The sequence below is a fragment of the Pan paniscus genome, chromosome 1 (genome assembly GCF_029289425.2).
Source record: "Pan paniscus chromosome 1, NHGRI_mPanPan1-v2.0_pri, whole genome shotgun sequence".
Classification (NCBI taxonomy): Eukaryota; Metazoa; Chordata; class Mammalia; order Primates; family Hominidae; genus Pan; species Pan paniscus.
This window is the reverse complement of record NC_073249.2, coordinates 151,354,414-151,375,022: the sequence shown is the minus strand read 5'-3', so window position 1 is coordinate 151,375,022 and position 20,609 is coordinate 151,354,414. Positions and strand designations below refer to the sequence as shown.

Genomic DNA, 20,609 nt, shown 5'->3' with positions numbered 1-20,609 from the left:
GAGAGGATTTATGTTTGGATGTCTTTGACCCCGGGGGGAGACAGCTGACAATAAGATCTGACTGCATGCAACAGGAAGGATTTCACATAAATAGAGGACATGTCATGCAAAAAGCAGAAGAAGCAAAAGGCTTGAAAAAGAAAAGTGGAAAGCAAATAAACTCATAAACATCAAAGAAAAAATATTTCTTGAACATCAACGATTCTATCGTCAGCATCTCTAAGAGTTTTCAACAGTAACTTTCCTGTCCCTGTCTTACTGACAATCTCTCCAGGCTCTTCTGTGAGAAGTTAGAAAGTGCTTTGGAGGCCAGAGAGGGCCAAGAAATCCCCTCAGAGCTCTTTTTGGCCATCCTTTCTACTGGATTTCTTTGAGATTTCCCAAATGTCTTAAGTCAATGGCAGTGAGAGTAGTTATTAAACAAGGAATGCTGTGAACACCTTTATCTTCAGAAGCCATAAATCTTAGGTCCTGATTCTAGAGGGATCTTAAAGCTACATATATATTTGAAGGAATTAATTGGCAAATATTGGCCAGAAGTTCATTTGCTTCCACATGTAAGCTTTTTTCTACTTTAAACCTCAGGATGAATGTCATTTATGAGCAGTTTAAATTCGAGGAAATATTCAAATTTCCAATAAACTTGGTATATTCATCCAGCAGAAAATTATGAAGTCATTAAAAATAGCAGTCTCAAAGAACTAAGAAATGAGAGAATATTCATGATATAGTTTTAAGAATACAGTTCCAATTATTTATAATACATATAAATAGGCATATATTGAATAATTTCTTTAGAGAAAATTAAATTAAGTCCCCATTGTATACTACGAGCAGTCTGTATTTATCATTTGTAGCACTCGCTGTGATGGTTATTACTTATTTCCTCAATAACCCGTAAGCTGTTTGTCGTGTGTATCTAGCATGCCCAGTGCCCAGCACTGTAGTTGATCCATACTGAGTACTCAATAGATGTTGCTAAGCAAATTAATGAGAGAAATAAACAAGTAAATAGAAAAAAAACTGAAAAGCAACATACGATATAATTAAATTTGTTTTCTTTGGAGTAATGTCATTAGAAGTCGTTTTAATTTTCTTCTTTAAACATTCTATCTGTTAAAAACTTCTAAAATTAGAATAACTTCCATAATCACAAAAAGTTATTAGTAAAAGAATCCAGTCCCAAACAGCACATATTGTATGATTCCATATACGTGAGATGTCCAGACTAGGAAAATCAATAGAGAGAGTCAGATTAGTAGTTGCCTAGGGCTGGGGGCTGGGTGTGACAGGGACAGGGAGTGAATGCTAACGAGATTTCTTGTTGGCATGACAAAAATGTTCTAAAATTAAATGCTGGTGATGGTTTCACAACTCTGTATATACACTCAAAAGCACTGAACTGCATACTTTAAATGGGAGAATTTTGTGAAATGTAAATTATATCTCAATAAAGCCGTTTAGAATACTTTAAAGTTATTAGTAAAAATAAATCATTACTAGCTCTTATTTTTTCATTTGAACCCACAAACAGGGCTTTGGTGTTATAACTCTGAATATCTCTCTAAAAATTAACTTTTTCATCCTAATTTCTCAACAAAGGGCAATAGACAAGTTTAGCACAAAGTGTGAGCACTTTCAGGAGAGATATTTCTTAGTTGATAAGCTAGGTTACCTTTAGATAAATTTTTCTGGGCTTAAAACATTCTTGGCGAGGTGTGGTGGCTCACGCCTGTAATCCCAACACTTTGAGAGGCTGAGGAGGGAAAATAACTTGAGATCAGGAGTTTGAGACCACCCTGGCCAACATGGCAAAACCTCGTCTCTGCTAAAAATGCAAAAATTAGCCGGGCATGGTGGCACATGCCTGTAATCCCAGCTACTTGGGAGGCTGAGGCAGGAGAATTGCTTGAACCCGGGAAGCAGAGGTTGCAGTGAGCCAAGATCACACCCCTGCACTCCAGCCTGGGCGACAGAGCTAGACTCCGTCTCAAAAAAAACAAAATTATTATTTGCATCATGCACACACATATACACACAATTCTCAATAACAAAACACAGGAAACCTATTATGTTTGAAAAATATGCAATATTCCACAAATAATAGCTCAGCAGACTAAAGCCATTACTACCTTTCTTCCTTTAGTGAACATCTCTATCATCTCCTAAAGAATATATCTTATCATTTAACAACAACTCTCTAACAACTTTGCTCTGAGTCAACTAAATTCCTCATAATGTCTTTCATAAGAGGGAGGTAGGGTTGTCTCTTAGAAAGGTAAGGTTGTCTCTTAGAAAGTAAGACATCTCTTTGGATTGCTGAAAGCAAGCTCCTTGGCCAATGGCCATTTCCCTTTAGAGTTTACAATGTGGAATAATCTTGAGACAGCTGATGTAGGACCAGCTCAATCATGGAGAAAAGTGGTCGGGACTGAAATGGCATAGTCACTGAAATCATAAAGGTCATTTTTTAAAAACATACCATGATGGAGACAGAAACCCATTTTTATCACACTCTGAACTGACTTTAAGTTTCAATCTCTTAAGCAAAGGCTGTCTTTGTTTTTGTCATCACACAATGTCCTATAAATTGTAAGCACTAGGTTAAATGATTATACTTTAAGGGATAATAATATAATATTGTTATGATGAAACACTCTTGAAATCGGAGTGGCATGCCCAGAGTGATGGTGCAATCCAGCTACCTGAGAGACTGAGGTGGGAGGATTGCTTGAGCCCAGGAATTCAAGACCAGCCTGGGCAACATAGTTAAACCATGTCTCTAAAAATTGTTTTTAAATTGGGATGAGCAGGCCAATCCCAAACTCACTTAAACATACCCAATTTAAGAAGACTTTTAAACTTCAAATTTTGAAATTGTTCTTTGACGATTATGCATGCTAATAATGGGCTTCCCTATTACCTAAAGCCAAATAAATGGATGAATGCGGGAATGAACAGAAGGATGGACAGACAGTAGATATAGATGAAAGAATAGACAGGGATAATTGAAAGAAAGAATGAGAAAGAGGAGGGGAAAGGTGGGTAAGAAGGGAGGAAAGGAGGGAGACAATGAGAATTTCAACTGGGAATGATGAACTATAAGAAGTCAGTTTAGAAGAAATAATAATTTTGGTCTGAAAGACTCGCAAAATGAAGTAGAATTAAGAGGCATAAGTTAAAATAGTATCATGATAGCTAAAGAAAATCCACTTTATAGTATGCTTGTAAGAAAATAGAGTACAGTGGGGCAGTGGGCAGGGGGAGATTGTACTGTTTTTAACAATACACTATTTTTCAATTATCCATAATTTACTGAAAAATAAATTCCAACTCTGTCCTATTTTAGACAACACTGTCATATGTTCAAGTTTGCTTTGACAGGGAGAAAGGTCGAGGGTTTTTTTAAAATATGACTCAGCAATATATTCCTGAGGTGAGTTGTCCTGACACAGGGTAGCAGGGGTTGAAACACAGTAACACTTAACTCGTTAACAGACAAGTTCTCATAAGCTCAAAATGGGATGTACATACAGCAATAAACTTTTCAACCTTACACAAGGACACAAAAGTGAAAAACAAAAACAGGGGTAGCATTCAAATTTCAAACAGCATAGTGGGCCCACTGAAATATCACATTGAAGTTGAGGGAAGTCAACCACATGATCATACTTTTAAATACTATTCACAGATGGACTAGTTTAAAATGCAGTCAAAACAAGAAAAAGTCTAAAAGCAGGGAAATAGTGTAACGTCTGGGACGACATAAGCATTGGGATGAAGTGCAGACAGCACAGAGGTAGGCGTCAAGGATCTTCTGTCATTCTTAATTCTATAAAAAAATCACAACTTCTTCAGGTTTCATTTTCTCTTCTGAAATGTGAATATCTGTCTGACTTGCCTCTTGAGATCATTTTATAGTGATTAAAGAGCTAATATTTGTGAAAACAGTTTAAAAACCATAGAGTACTACAAAACATAAAGGAGAATTTGAATTTAAAAACAGGTTAAGATAATGGAGGCTCCCAGTGTCATCTGGTCCCAGGCTGATGCTTGACAGGTAAAACTGGAATTTGCTGCCCCAAACTATAGTAATTCTCCGGAATTTTTTGCTTTGCTTGTGCAGAGAAAAGGAATACACCAAAAAGGTAGAAGCTCAAATATAGGAGGTGCTGCCGTACTGCTGTGGTCTGAGTGAATAGGTGCCCCTTTAAGTTACAAATGTCACTCGCCTACATCCTGGACTCCTCCACATTCTAATGAGAGTATTGGGACAGACATCACATGAGGCTTAATCTGGAAGAACTAGAAAAAAAACAATGCACGCAGTGTACAAGTCATCAGGGGCCCTCGTTTAGCCAGCAGCATCCTTTTCTGGTCTTTGGGTTTCACAAAATAATAGAGGAAAAAGACATACTCTGAAGAAATCCCAAAACAGGAAGAGAAGGAGCAGGAGGAGAGGAAGCACAACACTCACAGTGCCCAGGAAAGTGGTGATGGTGAAGAAGTTGATTAAAAGAGCTCAGATATCTCCCCTGCAAAAGCAACTGCCTGAGGAGTCTACAGCAGGTGAATAGTTTTCAAGGTCTTTTAATTTGGATAAAATGACCAAAGAGGAGGAGGATGCTTGTGACTTTAGTACAAACGACATGTAACAGAACCTGGTTTCTTAATGTTTTGAGCAAACTGCTGGAGTGTTCTATGTGTATAATGCACCAGTGTGTTATGGCATGACATAAACTGTATAAATTTTGTAAATATGTATCATAATATATTCATGAAAACAATCAGGACTTTTTTTAAAAAAAAAAGAATAAGTTAAGAATAATTGAGAAATCCCTGTATTTGGGATCCAGGTCACTTTTTTCTTTCCTGGTGTAATGTTTTCAAGGGGAAAAGTGATTCAGACATCTTATGTCTCTGCTTTTCCTTTCAAGAGCCTGCCCTGCCAGATTTTTTTTCCCACCCCCTCATCTCTCAGGCATCAACTGGCAGTGCTGGTGGATTAACTCCAGCACAAGAATGTGTGAAAGTTGCTCTTCCCAGTCTGGTCCTCTCCCGACTCTTTAGTCATATGCATAATGGCTTAGAACCTGTCCCCAGACAACCTTGAACTAAACTAGATATGCAGTGCTCTACTTCTGGAGCTTGAAGGACTTTCTTATTATGAACGAACAGCTTTTGAAACAGAAGGAAATGAGAGGGACCAACATTTCTTTCTGTGACTTAAATTGTACTTGTTTCATTTTGGGATGCCTTGGAGTCTGTTCACATCCTGTTCTTTTCTTCTAAGTGTGAGTTCTCAACATAAGGGAAAGCAGAGAGGGCAGCTCTTGAAGGTAGAAAGAAGGAAAGATACTCTGTCTCACTTCATTTGATTCCCCTTAGAGTTCTGCAAAGACTCATTAGCAGAGGGCTAAGATAACCCTAGTACAAGTGCAGCTAGAAATGAATGCATATTTAGCACCTACTATGTGCCAGGACCTAAGTTGCATGTTTCTATTCATTGATTCTACACAACCATACCCCATTTACAAATGATAAAACATAAGAACTACCATGGTAGTTCCCAAATGATTGCCAAGAACTCACTGAAGAGAAAATGCTTCTTTTCCTACTGCTTGCCTGTTTAGCAATGACTAGTGCATGAGAGTAGTACTTACCTGTGCCCTTCAGGTAGCATGTGGATATGACTCTGGGGACAGACAAGCCTAGTTTTAAATTCCTATTGGGTCACTTTTGTTCATATAATCTTGAGCAAGAAATATCTACCATTTCTGTTATGTTAGATCCCCCAGGCTGGAGTGCAGTTGTGTGATCTCAGCCCACTGCAACCTCCACCTCCCACGTTCAAGCCATTCTCCTGCCTCAGCCTCCCCAGTAGCTGGGATTACAGGCACCTAACACCACACCCAGCTAATTTTTTTTTTTTTTGTATTTTTAATAGAGATGGAGTTTTGCCGTGTTGGCCAGGCCAGTCTTGAACTCCTGACCTCAGTTGATCCACCCGCCTCGGCCTCCCAAAGTGTTGGGATTACAGGCGTGAGCCACCATCCCCAGCCTAAACAATTCTTACAACAAAAACACAACAACTTAAGACAAATAAGCTAGATGTGAAGGATGTTGCTGCTATTATTCCTGCACATTTTTCTAAACCAGTGGTTCACGCTTGAGGTAATTTTGCCCCACAGGGGACATTTGACAATATCTGGAGTTGCTGTTGATTGCTACGCCGGAGAGTGGCAATGCTACTGGCATCTAAGAAACAGAGGCCAAGGTTGCTGCTAAATCATACTACAATGCAGACAGCCCTCTTAAAACAAAGAATTTTCTGGGCCAAAATATTAATAGTGGCAATGTTGAGAAACCCTTCTCCAAGGGAATAAAGTAGGCAAAGTTGAAATCAGATAAATCTGTTAAGACCAATTGATGACATTCTACTTATTTAACAGAAATACAAGTGACATGGTTTGGCTCTATGTTTCCACCCACATCTCAGGTTGAATTATAATCTGCAGTGTTTGAGAAAGGACCACGTGGGAGGTGATTGGATCCTGGGAACAGATCTCTTATTTGCTGTTCTCATGATAGTGAGTGAGTTCTCACAAGATCTGGTTGTTTAAAAGTGTGTGGCACTTCCCCCTTAGCTCTCTCTCTTCTGCTGTCATGTGAAGATGTGCTTGCTTCCCCTTCACCCTTACACCATGATTGTAAGTTCCCTGAGGCCTCCCCAGACGTGTCTCCTGTACAGCCTATGGAACTATAAGACAATTAAACCTCTTTTCTTTATAAATTACCCAGTCGCAGGTAGTTCTTTATAGCAGTGTGAGAATGAACTAATACAACAAGCAAGAGAATATGTAGACAGACCCTAAAAATATTTATGTACTGTGATCTACTCACTTCAGTTTTAGGAATTCACCCTCATGAATGCACCCAAAAATTTTCATAAGAGCAAATAGATTGGAAAATTCAAAATAGCTACTTGTCAATTGTAGATTAAGTGATTACAGGAAAGGTAACCATACAATTTGTTTCCCAAACTTGTATGATATGAAGAGTAAAGGAGGGTATTTTATTAATTTTTCAGGATAATGGTCATATATCAGGATTTCTCTGGGCAAACAAGGTTATATGGTTCCCTGGTTATAAGAGAATGCGAAAATAAAGTATGTCACGTTGTTATGGAATGATATGTAGTCAGCAAAAATATTTTAAAGGATATTTAACAACATTGTAAAGTATTAATAATGTATTTTATATATCCAGCCCTTTACAAGGCTAGATATATTTATGAATCAAATTTTATAATATATATCCTTATCTGTGTTGAAAAAAGAATGGAAAGATATAGTACATAGCATTTTTAACATTAGTTCACTGGCTGTTGAAATTACAGCTGATGATTTTGGTTTTTCTCTATATTCAAAATTGCCTATAATTTTTTTAAATTATAAATATATCCTGCTTCTTTAAGAAGAAATGTAATTCAGTCCCAGTTGATGAGGCAAAGTTATTCTTCACAGAACAATGTCAGCTACTAAATATAGAAAAAATGATATAAATTAGAAAAATCACACTTTTTATACCTCCCAATGAAATAATTATTTCAGGCAAAGATCATCAATGCATTTTAAAATATTTAGGTGAAAGATTGTTGAGATACTCACAAGGTGCTAAGGTATTAACCAACAAGTTATTTCCTAATTGTAAAGTGAAAAATAAACCTTCACAATGAAGAGATTTGGTGATGACCATACCAACAAAGTGATCAAATTTAACATCATTTTAGTGAAAAACCTGGCATTATATGCCTTCTGTTGTGATGTAACATGAAATAAGAATATCACTTATGGAATATCCTAGCCAAAAATGTTTAATTTAAATCTAATTAAGCCATTAGACCCACTTTAGTTTATAAGAAATCCAAAGAGTATAAGAACTAGGAGAACCACAGCATGCAGAAGAAATCAGACAAATCCAGAATGTGGGACAATACAACTGTCCTGCAATGTCTTCAAAAAGTAAATGCTATAAAAAAGAAATAAAGGGATTTTGAGATTAAAAGACACTAGAGAAATGTAACATGAATACAATCTGTGAACTTTGTTTGAAAAAAAGAGAGGGAATGAGAGAGATAAATGTCATCTTTAGATAATTGGGGAAATTTGAATATAAATTGAATATAAATTGGTTATATTATCATGTGTGTGGGTATAATATGAATATAAAATTATCTTAGATATGATGATGGCATTGCAGTTATATGAAATATTATGGTAAATATTATGTCTGCAACATATTTTCAAGGTGTTCAGTAAAAAGTTCACATACTTACAAATAGCTATACAAAGTAAATATGGCAAAACATGAATAACCGCTGAACGAAGGTAATGAGTATACAAGCGTTCATATTATACTATTCTTTCAATCTTTCTGTATATTTAGAAAATGTTTAAAGTTAATGGAAAAATATCCAAAAAGGTACGTTTAATGTAATATATTTGAAGCAGTGTGATTACATTTAAAGCAGCGTAATTAGTAGTCCCAGAGTTAACCTTTGTCTTTGTAGGTTACATGGAAATGATGAACCTACAGCCATTCCCTTATTCTGCACACCACTTCAGGCCAGCTTTTCCAGTTTCACTTCTATGGGTCTCGTCACTTCCTGTGATATATTTCAGTTTCCGTCCCCTCCACCACAGACAGTACCACTTTCTTCTACCTCCTCCATCTTTGAGGGTCCTTATCTCCCCAAGAACAATGGAAATAGAGCACAGATCAATCAGTAACTAACTTCCTTCTAGTGGCAAAAACAGTTAATGTCAAATTAGTTACTCCCAGGTACTCCCCTACCTTTCCCAGGCTACCTCACAGTTAGGTTGGGGTCATGTAACTGGCTCAGAGGAAAAAGGCCGGTTCTAGGCCAAGATAGCTATGAGCTATGCGGCCACTTCCATCCTTGTCTACCCTTATCGCAGAGGCCCTTAGTGTGGCTGCAAAATGAAGGAAGGTCCCCCATTCACATTAGACTGTGATATGAACAAGAAATACATGTCTGTTGTGCTAAAGCCACTGAGATTTCAGGGTTTGTCTGTTACAACAGCTAGTCAGAATTTCTTAGTTTCTAAATCTTTCTGAGAGGCTAACAGGAAACCCCTCTACTACTGCATCCAGTTTACCCTTTCTTTGAATATTGCCTTTAATATGCAATTAAGAAAAAACTATTGGTGTTCCCTTAGGAAATTTGTATCTCCCACAATTTTCAGAGTAAACAATGCGCATTCTTCCAAATCTCTACTTAACATAGCAACAAGCACATTTGACCATTTCCTCAAAAAGAAAAGAAAAAAGGCTGGGTGCGGTGGCTCACTCCTGTAATCCCAGCATTTGGGAGGCCGAAGTGGGCGGATCACCTGAGGTCAGGAGTTCGAGACCAGCCTGGGCAATATGGTGAAACTCTGCCTCTACTAAAAATGCAAAAAATTAGCCGGGCATGGTGGCATGCATCTGTAATCCCAGCTACTCAGGAAGCTGAGGCAGGAGAATCGCTTGAACCTGGGAGGCAGAGGCTGCAGTGAGCCGAGATTGCACCACTGCACTCCAGCCTCAGTGGCAGAGCAAGACACTGTCGCAAAAAAAAAAAAAAGAAAGAAAAGGAAAGGAAAGAAAAAAAGAGAAGGAAGGAAGGGAGTGAAGGAGGGAGGAAGACGGAGAGAGAGAGAAAAAGTGAGAGAGAAGGAAAGAGAGAGAAAGAGAGAAAGAGAGAGAGAGAAAGGGAGGGAGGGAGGGAGAGAGGAGAGATTGCTTAATAGGTTAGGAAGTTCTTTTGCCGGGACTTCTACATATCCTCCTGTATGGGTCAGATGTGTCACACCCAGACACACAGAAAGCCAAAAAAGCATTAAAATGGGCTACAATTTGGTGACTTGGGAACAAAAACATAAAAACATAATATTTTCTTAGAAAGGATTTCTAAGCCTAAAAATGAATTATTGCCTGGACAATGACAGCATTAATCCTGGAAGAAAACATATCTGGCTGGCTCTGTATGAGAATTCAAATTTCTTGATTTCTTTACCACCTATTGATTGGCAACATCTCCAATGAACAATTTTACTTATTTCATTTTAAATTGATTTCTCTTTTTAGCAAGACTTTGCTTTTTGAGAGCACTGAGGCAAAAAAAAAAATCATTTAATTTTACTTTTCAAAATCAATGTCTACAAGACCCTTTCAGTCAATGGATTACCCTTGCTATCCATTAGACACCTTTCTAGGCTGTTCACTGACCTTTTGTATCACATAAACGATTGCAGCACTTTCAGTCTTACATAAAATGTTTTTGTCATTTTCCCCCCTTGCTCTTTCTGTCACTTTTAAGTTCTGAACTTCACTCTGTAATTGCTCAGCTTCTCTTTTAAACTTGACATGCATTATGTGTCTTTTGTGCCCTTAATTACATTTTGTACTTTGGGGTTCAACTGTGTTGGTCTTTTCTAATCCTACTATATTGATTGCTATACAGCAAGCCTCCTTCCCTCTGGGAACACTGTTTATCTTTAAGCTATTTTTTTTCCAATGCTGAGAACCACTAAATTTCTTTCTACTGCTCTTTCCAGGAAATCTCAGACTATCCTGTTGTGATGCCAAGATCTATTCACTAGAAACATAATTACTTCTCTTTCAACATGAGCTCTCTATAGGCATATTTGAAAAAGAAACCAAAGTGACAAAATGTAGAAAAGATACATGTGTCAAGAACAGACAAGACATTTCAGAATATTCAGGAAGCAAAAAATATATATTTTATAAAATTATGAGAAGGAGAAAAAAAGGATGGTTTCTTAAAGAAATATAATATGGGAAACATTGAGTTAAAGCACAGTATAAACACATGGATTTTACGAAATTAAGAGTATACAACTTTAAAGTCTAGTGCACCAAACACAAAAGCACTAGCTGTGAAGAATGTTATCATTTGTCAAATGCAGGCAAACATCTTCTTCTATGAAAACATGTGCGACAGTCTCCTCATTTGTCCCACTCTACCCAGTATTATCTCCCTCCAACATTCTCCAGAATGCAGCCAGAGTCCTTACCATAAAATGCATCTTTAATCATTTCTCTGCTGGAAAAGCTTTTAATGACTCTCCATTCTAGAATAAAGCCCAAATGCCTATAAAACCCTAACTATCTGGACCCTATTCACTTTTCTTTCTTCATTTCTAGCCACTTCCCTTTCTTCCCAAAAGCTGTATGTTCCAAACAAAATGTTCTTATGGTTTTCCTCTGGACCTTTGTATACACTGGTTTCTCAGAATGCTCTTTCCTGCCCCAACTCCTCTTGGTCTGTCTATTGCTTATTCATCTTTCATGTAAATGCCTCTTCTTACCTGACTCAAGTAAAAATTAAGCAACTTGCTTCTGTATATTATTATAGTTCATTGTATTTCTCCTATCATAACACATAACTCACTGTTACATTATCTTGTTTACTTACCTGCAACCCACTTTATTCAGCAAGCAATAGGATGGTAATGACAAATATTTATCATTTTTGCCAATATCCCAGCACCCGGCACTGTACCTAGCACCTGATGAAGACTGATAAATGCTTTGTTGGATGGATGTCGTACAAATATTTAGTAACCCAAGGTCTAATTTTAACCTCTGGTTGCAATTCTTGTTGAAAATCTCTCCAAAATAAGAACTGGCAACCCTTAGAATGTGCATTAAAAATGGCTCATTAGCAGGATACCTTTGGGATATGGGAGAGTTGATGCCTCTATTATCTCTTTCCTACTAACCATAAGGGCTTGTAGTGATAAAAGATGCCCATCATGTTCAAAATTCAGCAGTTGGGGTTCTCTTAGCACCCACACAGTCCATCTTCACCTGTTTAGAGGTACTCATTTAGCCACCAAAACCTTCCAGGTTCTACTCTACAGAAGAATCAGGGTGGCCCAGTAAATGCCATCTCCCACAATTTTTAGCCTGACAATAGGATGGATTAAGCATTTTAGAAGGAAAAGTACTCCTTCCAAAGGCAGTCAGCCTCTTTCTATTGTGTAATGAATCAGTCTACTTTTCTGTCTTAGTAAATCTAGTACAATAAGAAAAATTGCATCTCTTTGGAATGACTAAGCAGCTTATAGGATCTCAGAGTCCTCATCTTAGAAATAGTATCCTGGGAACTTTAGATTCAGAGATAGAGAAAAGTGGCTCAAAGCTGTACTAATCCCCTCTAGAAGTCTCTGAAATGAAAAACTACTTAATTAAATATATTCTGCTTGATTTTAAAAACTTCATTCCATCCTTTCCAAAATTTCTCCTGCAAGGGCAGGAAATTCAACCAATGGAGGGTACAGTAAAGGGAAACTGTATTGAATCAGATTTGGAATATTTACATATTGAAGTTTATGCTCTAAAATATCAAATTTAGTGACTCAGGAGAAAACTTCCTTTAAAAATTATGTGAATGTCATTAAGTACTACCTTGATTTTGCAAGAAATAACGTTTTGTTTTTTGAGACAGAGTCTTGCTCTGTCACCCAGGCTGGAGTGCAAAAGGTAATAAGAAATAAAGAAAGCCTTTGAGCATTTGGAGGAACAAATTCAAATCAAAAATAGTTTTCATTTTTTTTTAATTATTAACAGAAAAGGGAAAAACATGAAAATTATCTGGCTTACTGCCCAAACTAAGGGCATCACTAAGAAAGTATTTTCACTCCTCTTAATATCAAGAGTATAAGAATTCTGCTACCAAAAATTAAAAAAATTGAAGCTTCATGTCCAGGAGAGTGGAGGTAAAGCAAAATGCTACCCAAACTATTGGTAATTTATTAGTAAGTGTAATTTAAAATCAAATGCTTTTTGAGTTATAGAATGTGGAATAATCAACCTTTCAGGGTTCAAATGGGCCACAGATTTTCAAAAAGGACATCAATAGAAATAAACTATAGAAAAGCGATTTGGACTGTCCTAAATCTAAAATAGCCCTAGTTCCCAAATATGTCTGTTCATGTGCTTCTTTTTATGCCTGACTACAAATTTGCTGACAGATGTTGTGTCTCTTAATAGTCAAATTTTGATATTTCTTCTTTGTTTACCCAGTAATTGCTCTCAGTAATACCTCCCGACTTTACTCTTACCAAAAACTAAACTTGGGTACTTTATGAGTGACCCTGACATTTTCTAGTAGCTCCTTATTTCCTCAGATGCCAAAACCAGCAACTAATTCTTGAATATTTTTTCCATACCTGACAGAGCCTGCAATCCCATCCTATGACTGTCCAAATAAATACAGTTCAGCCATCAAAGTGAGTCAGAAGTAGGTCACCTACCTGGACCAGTGATGGAAAGGTTGGGCATTTGAACAGAAAATTAATGAATATTAAAGTGAGGAAGTTTAATGGATATTAAAGTTAGAAAGTGTAAGGTGCTTTCCTGCCCAGAGATTAGAAAACCTGACAAGTCTAGAACTCTAATAACCACAAATGGCCTATTGCAGCTTTATCAAGATGCGCTCCACAGGACAGTAACATGGGAAGATGCCCCCCAGATTGCCTTTCATGAGCAATAAATGTAGAAGCAACTACACAACACAGTTTTTCTCTTGCAGATTCAGGAAGTGCATTAGCATATTAAAAGATTTTTAAAGCCTGTCCATAAATAGACCTATTTATCTCTGTTTAATCTGATATTTAATCAGCTTTTTGCCATTTTTAAAAATTATGTTTAATTTGTATATATTTATCTTGTAAAATATATTGCCAAACTTTTTTGACCACTGAATACCTATTAAGATCTCAGAGAACTGGTATCCCAAGAAATATGCTTGAGAAAAAGCTGACCTGCTCAGTCATTCATATATGCTGCTGCTTCTTGATCACCTAGGACTACCCTATAAGGTCAGGCATTGACCATTTGATGTCCTAAAGCTGCGTTTCTTAAACTTCTACATGCCTATGAGTCACTGGGGATCTTGTAAAAACATAGATTCTGATTCAGTAGGTCTAAGGTGGGCTCTGAGAGTTGGGGTTTCTAACAAGCCTCCAGGTGATGCCAATGCTGCTGGTCCGTGTCACACTTTGACAAAGCTCTACAGGGACCTGGCAATGGGAAAATATTCATATCTCCAATCTCTTTATCTTACCATTCTTAGTAACAAATCTTCCTAAAATACTGCTTTCATTATGTCACTTTGCTGGTCAAAACTTTCAGTGCTTCCCTCTTCTTTTCCACGTTAGTCATTCAATGATAGACATTTATTAAACCTTTATTGTGTGGTAAATAGATTAAGAAAGCCTCTGTCCCTATATACTCAAGAAAGAGGTGGGTAAGAAACAAGGCACAGAATGCTGGGAGCCAAAACAGTAGAGAATAGCTAATTTCAGTAATTTGAACCTGCTACATGACTAAACCAATGATTCCCAAAGCGTGTTGCCCAAACCATCAATGGAAACCATCAGCCTGGAAACTTGTTAGAATGCAAATTCTCAGGGCTCATCCTAGACCTACTTAATCAAAAACTTCAGAAGTGGGGTCTAGAAATCTGAGTTTTAACAAGCTCTCCAGGTGGTTGAAAACCACTGGATTAGACAATCAGTAAGTTTCTCTCCAGCTCTAAAATTCTATCATTTTGACTGCTGATACCTCTTTCAATGATTTTTGTTATCCAGACTTTTATAAACTAAAAGCATACTCTCTGGAATTAACTTCCGGGATTTAAAATCCACCTCTTACACTTAATTGCTGTTTACACTTGCACGTTACTTCAGTTGTCTAATGCTTCAGATTATCATCTATAAAATGAGGGCAATAATAGTTCCTATTTTCATACGGTTGTTCTGAAAATTAAATAAACTATAATAATATAAGTAGCTAACCAGACAAGATGCCTGGCATGCGGTGCTTCAGATCATAACACAGTCATTACCCTCTTAATAAGGCCTTTCTTGGCCACTCTATCCAAAATTGCCACCCACCCCTACCATTTCCTTGTCCCCTTCCCTGCTTTATTTTTCTCCTTTGCAGTTATTATTCTCTAACATACTACATATTTAAATTGTTGCTTTCTTTACTATCATTTTCCATTAGAATGTAAGAGCTATAAAACTGCCAAAGATTTTTGTCCATTTTGCTAAGAGCTGTATCCCCAGTGTTCAGTATAGAGTTTGGCACATTATAAGCACTCAAAACATATTGGTTGGGGCTGGGTGTGGTGGCTCATGCCTGTAATCCCAGCACTTTGGGAGGCTGAGGTGGGCAGATAGCCTGAGCTCAAGAGTTCGAGACCAGCCTGGGCAACATAGCAAAAACCCATCTCTACCAAAAATACAAATTAATATGTATAGGTTGGATTAATAAGTGAATAAATGTTAACTATTACTGATATTTATCTTATTACTAATAATTAGCAATCTAAACTTTCCTTATTGAAACAGTTTCTACTTATTGTTCATTGCCACAAATTGCACTAATGTCTCATTCCATGCTCTACTCAAATTATGCCCCATTTCTAAGATGCCCTTCTGCCTAAATTCAGCCCATTGTAGACCCTGCTCAAGTTCTGCCTTTTCCTTTAATATTCTCTGATGACTGAATGACTCTGATGATTCTGGCTCTATAGCTCTCTGAATGTCTACATTGTTTACAATCTGTGCCATACAATTTAGCACTTAATTATCTTAATCTAGTGTCAGTAGAATGAGTAACTTTTAAGGAATTTACTGAAAGAGTCTGTGTCATTCATGCAATAAATATTCCATGAAAAATTGGAGGAACGAGGCCCCAACGGAAACAATAGAAAACCTTATCATTAATTATCCATGTTGTCCTCAAATAATAAAAATAGCACTTTACATTTTACAAATAACCCATTAAGGCTGTTGGAATCAAAATGGAGTCCCTTATGTTTAAAAAAATATCTGACAAATAGAGCCAGGGAAGGCAACGAAAAGAAGGCTCTCACACTTGTATACCTGATTACAAAACTTATCACAAAAGACTGCAAATACCAAAACCTTGCAGGAAGGCCACTGCACCCTTGTGTCCAACCTCAGACTGACGTTATTCATGTTATTATATGTCTTTGTACCCAAAGATAACCATTTCAATAAAATTATGTAATACTCCTCATTTTTTCTGTAAAAACTCTTTGTCTTCCTTTACCTATCTGAATACACGCATAGTTTACTATGCACATTTCCCCACTGCAATGCCCTATTCTTGAATATTTTCTTTTAGAGAGCTTCTCTGTGACTTAAGTTGACACACTTTTTAACATATCATCCTAATTTTGATTAGATGATCTCAAAGACTATGTATCCTTGGTCTCAAATTTTCAAAACGTCTTTAGGTAAATTATGAAGAGACCATTTCCTGAACTGTAAAACATAAGAATAAATTGCAAAAGTCATTAAAAAAGCAGATAATTACCCAAGAAGTTGTCAAGTTCAGGGATGGAAAATAAGTGGCTCTTTTGCCCTGAGTCCTCCTGCCAACTGGATCTGCAAAAGGCTTCACCATCATCCCCATGCAGCACTCGAGACAGGCATTATCAATTGATCAGAGCTGGCAGAAAAGGGGACACCTATTTGCCATGCTATCTTACTCTAACCATTCTGCTTTTAAATGTAAAGGAAACAGATATTTAAAATTTTAAAGTGATTTACCTTTTACAAATCACTTGTTAAAGTCGTCGGAATCAAAATGGAGTCACTTATGTAAAAAAGAAAAAAAAAATAGAGCCGGGCTCCATTTGTCCAGGTACATACATGGTCATACATGGTGACAGAACCAAGACCTAAGCCAGCCTCCTGATTCTGTCCAGGGCTCTCTGCCCCTCCTACTCCATTTCTGAAATTCAGTACCTACATTTTCCTTCTAAAGCAATCAAAACATAAGAAGCAAACCTTTGACAGAGAGTTTTCATACTAATGCTCATTAATATAATGCTGAAATGAAAAATGACAGCTTCAAGTCAAGTGACAGACAGGGTTGGTTAGCCTGTTATTTTTCAGTTCAGTTTATTTACCTAAACCTAGAATGTGTCATGACTGGAAATAGACAAAACAGATTATTCTAATTCCACTGTCCTAGAAAAAGAAAAGGAAAATAGTCCTCATTAATAGGAACTGGGCTCAAATCCAGTCCTGAAATAACTTCTATTACTGAATCAACTTTTTAAAGGTGACTTTTCCTTTATTAATGGCAAAGCATTTTAAGCATAGCTTTAATTACTCAGTTTAAATTATAGGCAGACATACAGAATTGGAAAAATATGAAAAAGAGGTGAGAGAGAGATAAACATCTACTTTAATATAATGACCATTCCCTTACTATGGAAATTATGCCCACATTATAATTTTTCTGGAGCCTCTCTGTGAATCACAGCTTCTAAATATTAAAATCACCTCTATAATGCAGTTGGAATAAAAACTGACTTGTCAAATTGTACCTAGTTAATTGATAATTCTATCTTGATTAACTCTCATTTTTTAGGCTTACTATAATTGAAGCTGCTTTTTTTTTTTTTTTTTTTAAGAAAAATCATCATCTAACACAGAAAATGCTTCTGGCACAATCTGCTTACCTAAGGAAACCAGGATAACAGGCAGTTCTGTTACTTCACAGAGTTAATCCATTTTAGCACCTATGTTACTTAGTTACAAGGTACCAGCAGTTGGTCCTATAGTTTGTCCTTTCGCCCTGAGAAGGTGAGCCTGATACATATTTGAAGGAAGAAGGAGGAAAGCAGCAAATACACAGAATCACTTCTCAGCACGCACCCTGCCACAACCCTGGGAGAGATGCTGAATCCGCAGCTGAAGTTCAGGGTCTGTGCTGCCCCTCCTCCATGCAAAAGGGCAGTCAGTTCTAGGGTTCTTCCATCGTGTGGAAACAATGCCAAAGGCCCTCAGAAAAATCCAGCCACAAAGCTGGAGTGATTCTCACCTTAGCCCCCTAAGTTAGCCCAAAGATCACTGGTGTACCATGAATTGGGGTCAAAGCAAGGATGTCACCAAGAGTTCTGGCCATATCCCACCATGCTAGCCTGGGCATGATACCTTTAGACAAACAGGGTAGCCAGGACAAATTTTGACTTCTAGAAAGTAGACTAGTATTTCCTAAAGAATGGTGCAGGAAACACTGGAGAACTCTACTCTCTAGCCTAGTCATTACAAAAAATCAGAGACGGCTTCCCCTGTATCACATTACTGAATGAGTTTTTCAGGCAATAGATTTAATCATCTGGAAAACAGTACAAGTACCCCAACTCATTCAGCAGAAACATTTTTAGTAGTTGGCATCTAAGACACCATTCACAATTACTGGAAACCCTATAAAACACTACCACTTTCATAATAAAAACCCAAGGCCAGGAGTGGTGGTCCATGCCTGTAATCTCAACACTTTGGGAGGCGGAGGCTGGAGGATTGTTTGAGCCCAGGAATTTGTGAGCAGCCTGGGCAACATAGCAAGACTTCGTCTCTTGGAAAAAAAAAAAAATCCTTGAGAAATGGCTATATGCTTGCTAAATCCGAAACAGTAGGTAGAAAATAAGTTTAAGAGTAGAAAGGACTTGATAGGGAATTATGGGAATTACAGTTTGGTCACTGCTCAGTTCTGTAACCTTGAGTGAAATTACTTCGTATCTCTCAGTCTAACTTTTCTCTTTTTAAAAATAATCATAATAAAACTAATTTCACAGCAGAGTCCTGAGGATTACATAAAAAACACGGAAAAAGTATCTTCATAAAAATGCCTGGCCCGGCCAGGCGCGGTGGCTCACGCCTGTAATCCCAGCACTTTGGGAGGCCGAGGCGGGTGGATCACGAGGTCAGGAGATCGAGACCATCCTGGCTAACACAGTGAAACCCCGTCTCTACTAAAAATACAAAAAAAATTGGCTGGGCGTGGTGGCGGGCGCCTGTAGTCCCAGCTACTCTGGAGGCTGAGGTAGGAGAATGGCATGAACCTGGGAAGCGGAGCTTGCAGTGAGCCGAGATCGCGCCACTGCACTCCAGCCTGGGCGACAGAGCAAGACTCCATCTCAAAAAAAAAAAAAAAAAAAAAAAAAAAGAAAAGAAAGAAAAAAGAAAAAAAAAAGCCTGGCCCATGATAAAAAATAAATAAATAAATAATCATTATTTTCTTCTCCCATTTTCTTTTTACTAGCAAAGAAAATATCTATGCCAAATGATTTTGAATATGTATATAGCTTAAAAACTTAAGTAACATGCCAGTGTCTTATCTATGAAACTGTTGTTTGTATTGGTAATTTGAAGCAACTACTATTTATGTATGTAATTATATGTGAAATTTGAATGAATTATAACTCTGGGCAATCATCTAGTTGAACAATTCAAACTGGTACCATAATCTGGATCTCCTTTTCCAGAAATACATTGCAACTTTATTTCTCTTCTAATCAATCTCATTATGATGGAAGAGAAAGAGGGAAAATCTATCCCTCATCAGTTGAATAATAGCAATGTGTTATGGCTTCTTTTCTACTGCGTCCATTTCTTTTGTGTTAGATAACATGTATCTCTCAAAGTATTTTTGCTTATCTGTCTTCTAGAGCCTGCTTATGCATCTTATATTGCAAATATATCATTCTGTTCAGTTTTAGAAGCAAGTATGTACAATTCGGAAAAAGGAGGAGAGAAAGAAATGCATGTTTGATGCATCTAAGAGAACAGGCAGAAACAGTCTATGGCCAAGGACAACAGCAGGCTTGTCCATCTGCCCATCATCAAACTGAACTGTGTCCACTAGTTATCAGCAGGGGGTGGCCAGTGGGCATCACACTAAAATAGACTTTCTGCCATTGGGAATACAAGGTGAGGAGGGAAGAAATTGTTTCAGAATCCATTTCTGCTTTGGCATGATGTATATAAAGAATTGTTGCTTGTTTCTTACACATAAATATAAAAATTCTTTCATTCTTTTTTTTCATTTATTAAACATTTTCTGGATGCTTTTTAGAATCTAGGCACTGTGCTGGCCACTAGGAATATAAAGAATAATTTCTTTCTTTAGCGATTCTGTTTTCTGAGGGGGACAGAGAAGTAAACAAATAATTATAATACAGTAAGATGACAGCTAATATACATACAATGTGCTATTGGAACCCAAAGAAAGAAGTAATTAACTATGCAAAAATATAGCAAGTTTACAAATTTGTGAGGCATCTTTGCAAGAGGCTATGCTAATCTTCTCTGTAATATTCCAGTGTTGATACCAACAGGAATGAGACCACTACAGGAGTGAGACCAACCACAGAAGTAGAATAGAACATCCAAGAATAAACAGATGGATCTTGATGAGTTATGTTTGTCTTAGGGTAGGAGAAAAAAGTGTTTATTGTCTTTATCTTCATTTATTACAGTCTTTTTTATGTGTGTGTATGTTTATGATATAATTTTTAACCTTAGTAATAGCATCTAAATGTCTCAACCTCTGTACTCTATATCAGTATGCTTGAGGGTATGACCACTGGAAAACACAGATATAGATATGATATAAATGTAGATATAGATGCAGATTGTGAAATAGATTTAGATAGCTTCTTGTCTCTGGAAATACTACTTACAATA

At 37.1% G+C, this 20,609-nt stretch overlaps 1 protein-coding gene and 1 pseudogene across 17 annotated transcripts in view; both read right to left on the bottom strand.

Annotated features, from left to right (window-relative positions):
• The window catches only part of SLC44A5 (solute carrier family 44 member 5), a 514,570-nt gene that overhangs the window by 308,761 nt on the left and 185,200 nt on the right, over positions 1 to 20,609 (bottom strand). The gene's annotated exons all lie outside the window — the stretch shown is intronic.
• On the bottom strand, positions 20,171 to 20,268 carry LOC112438386 (U6 spliceosomal RNA; annotated as a pseudogene).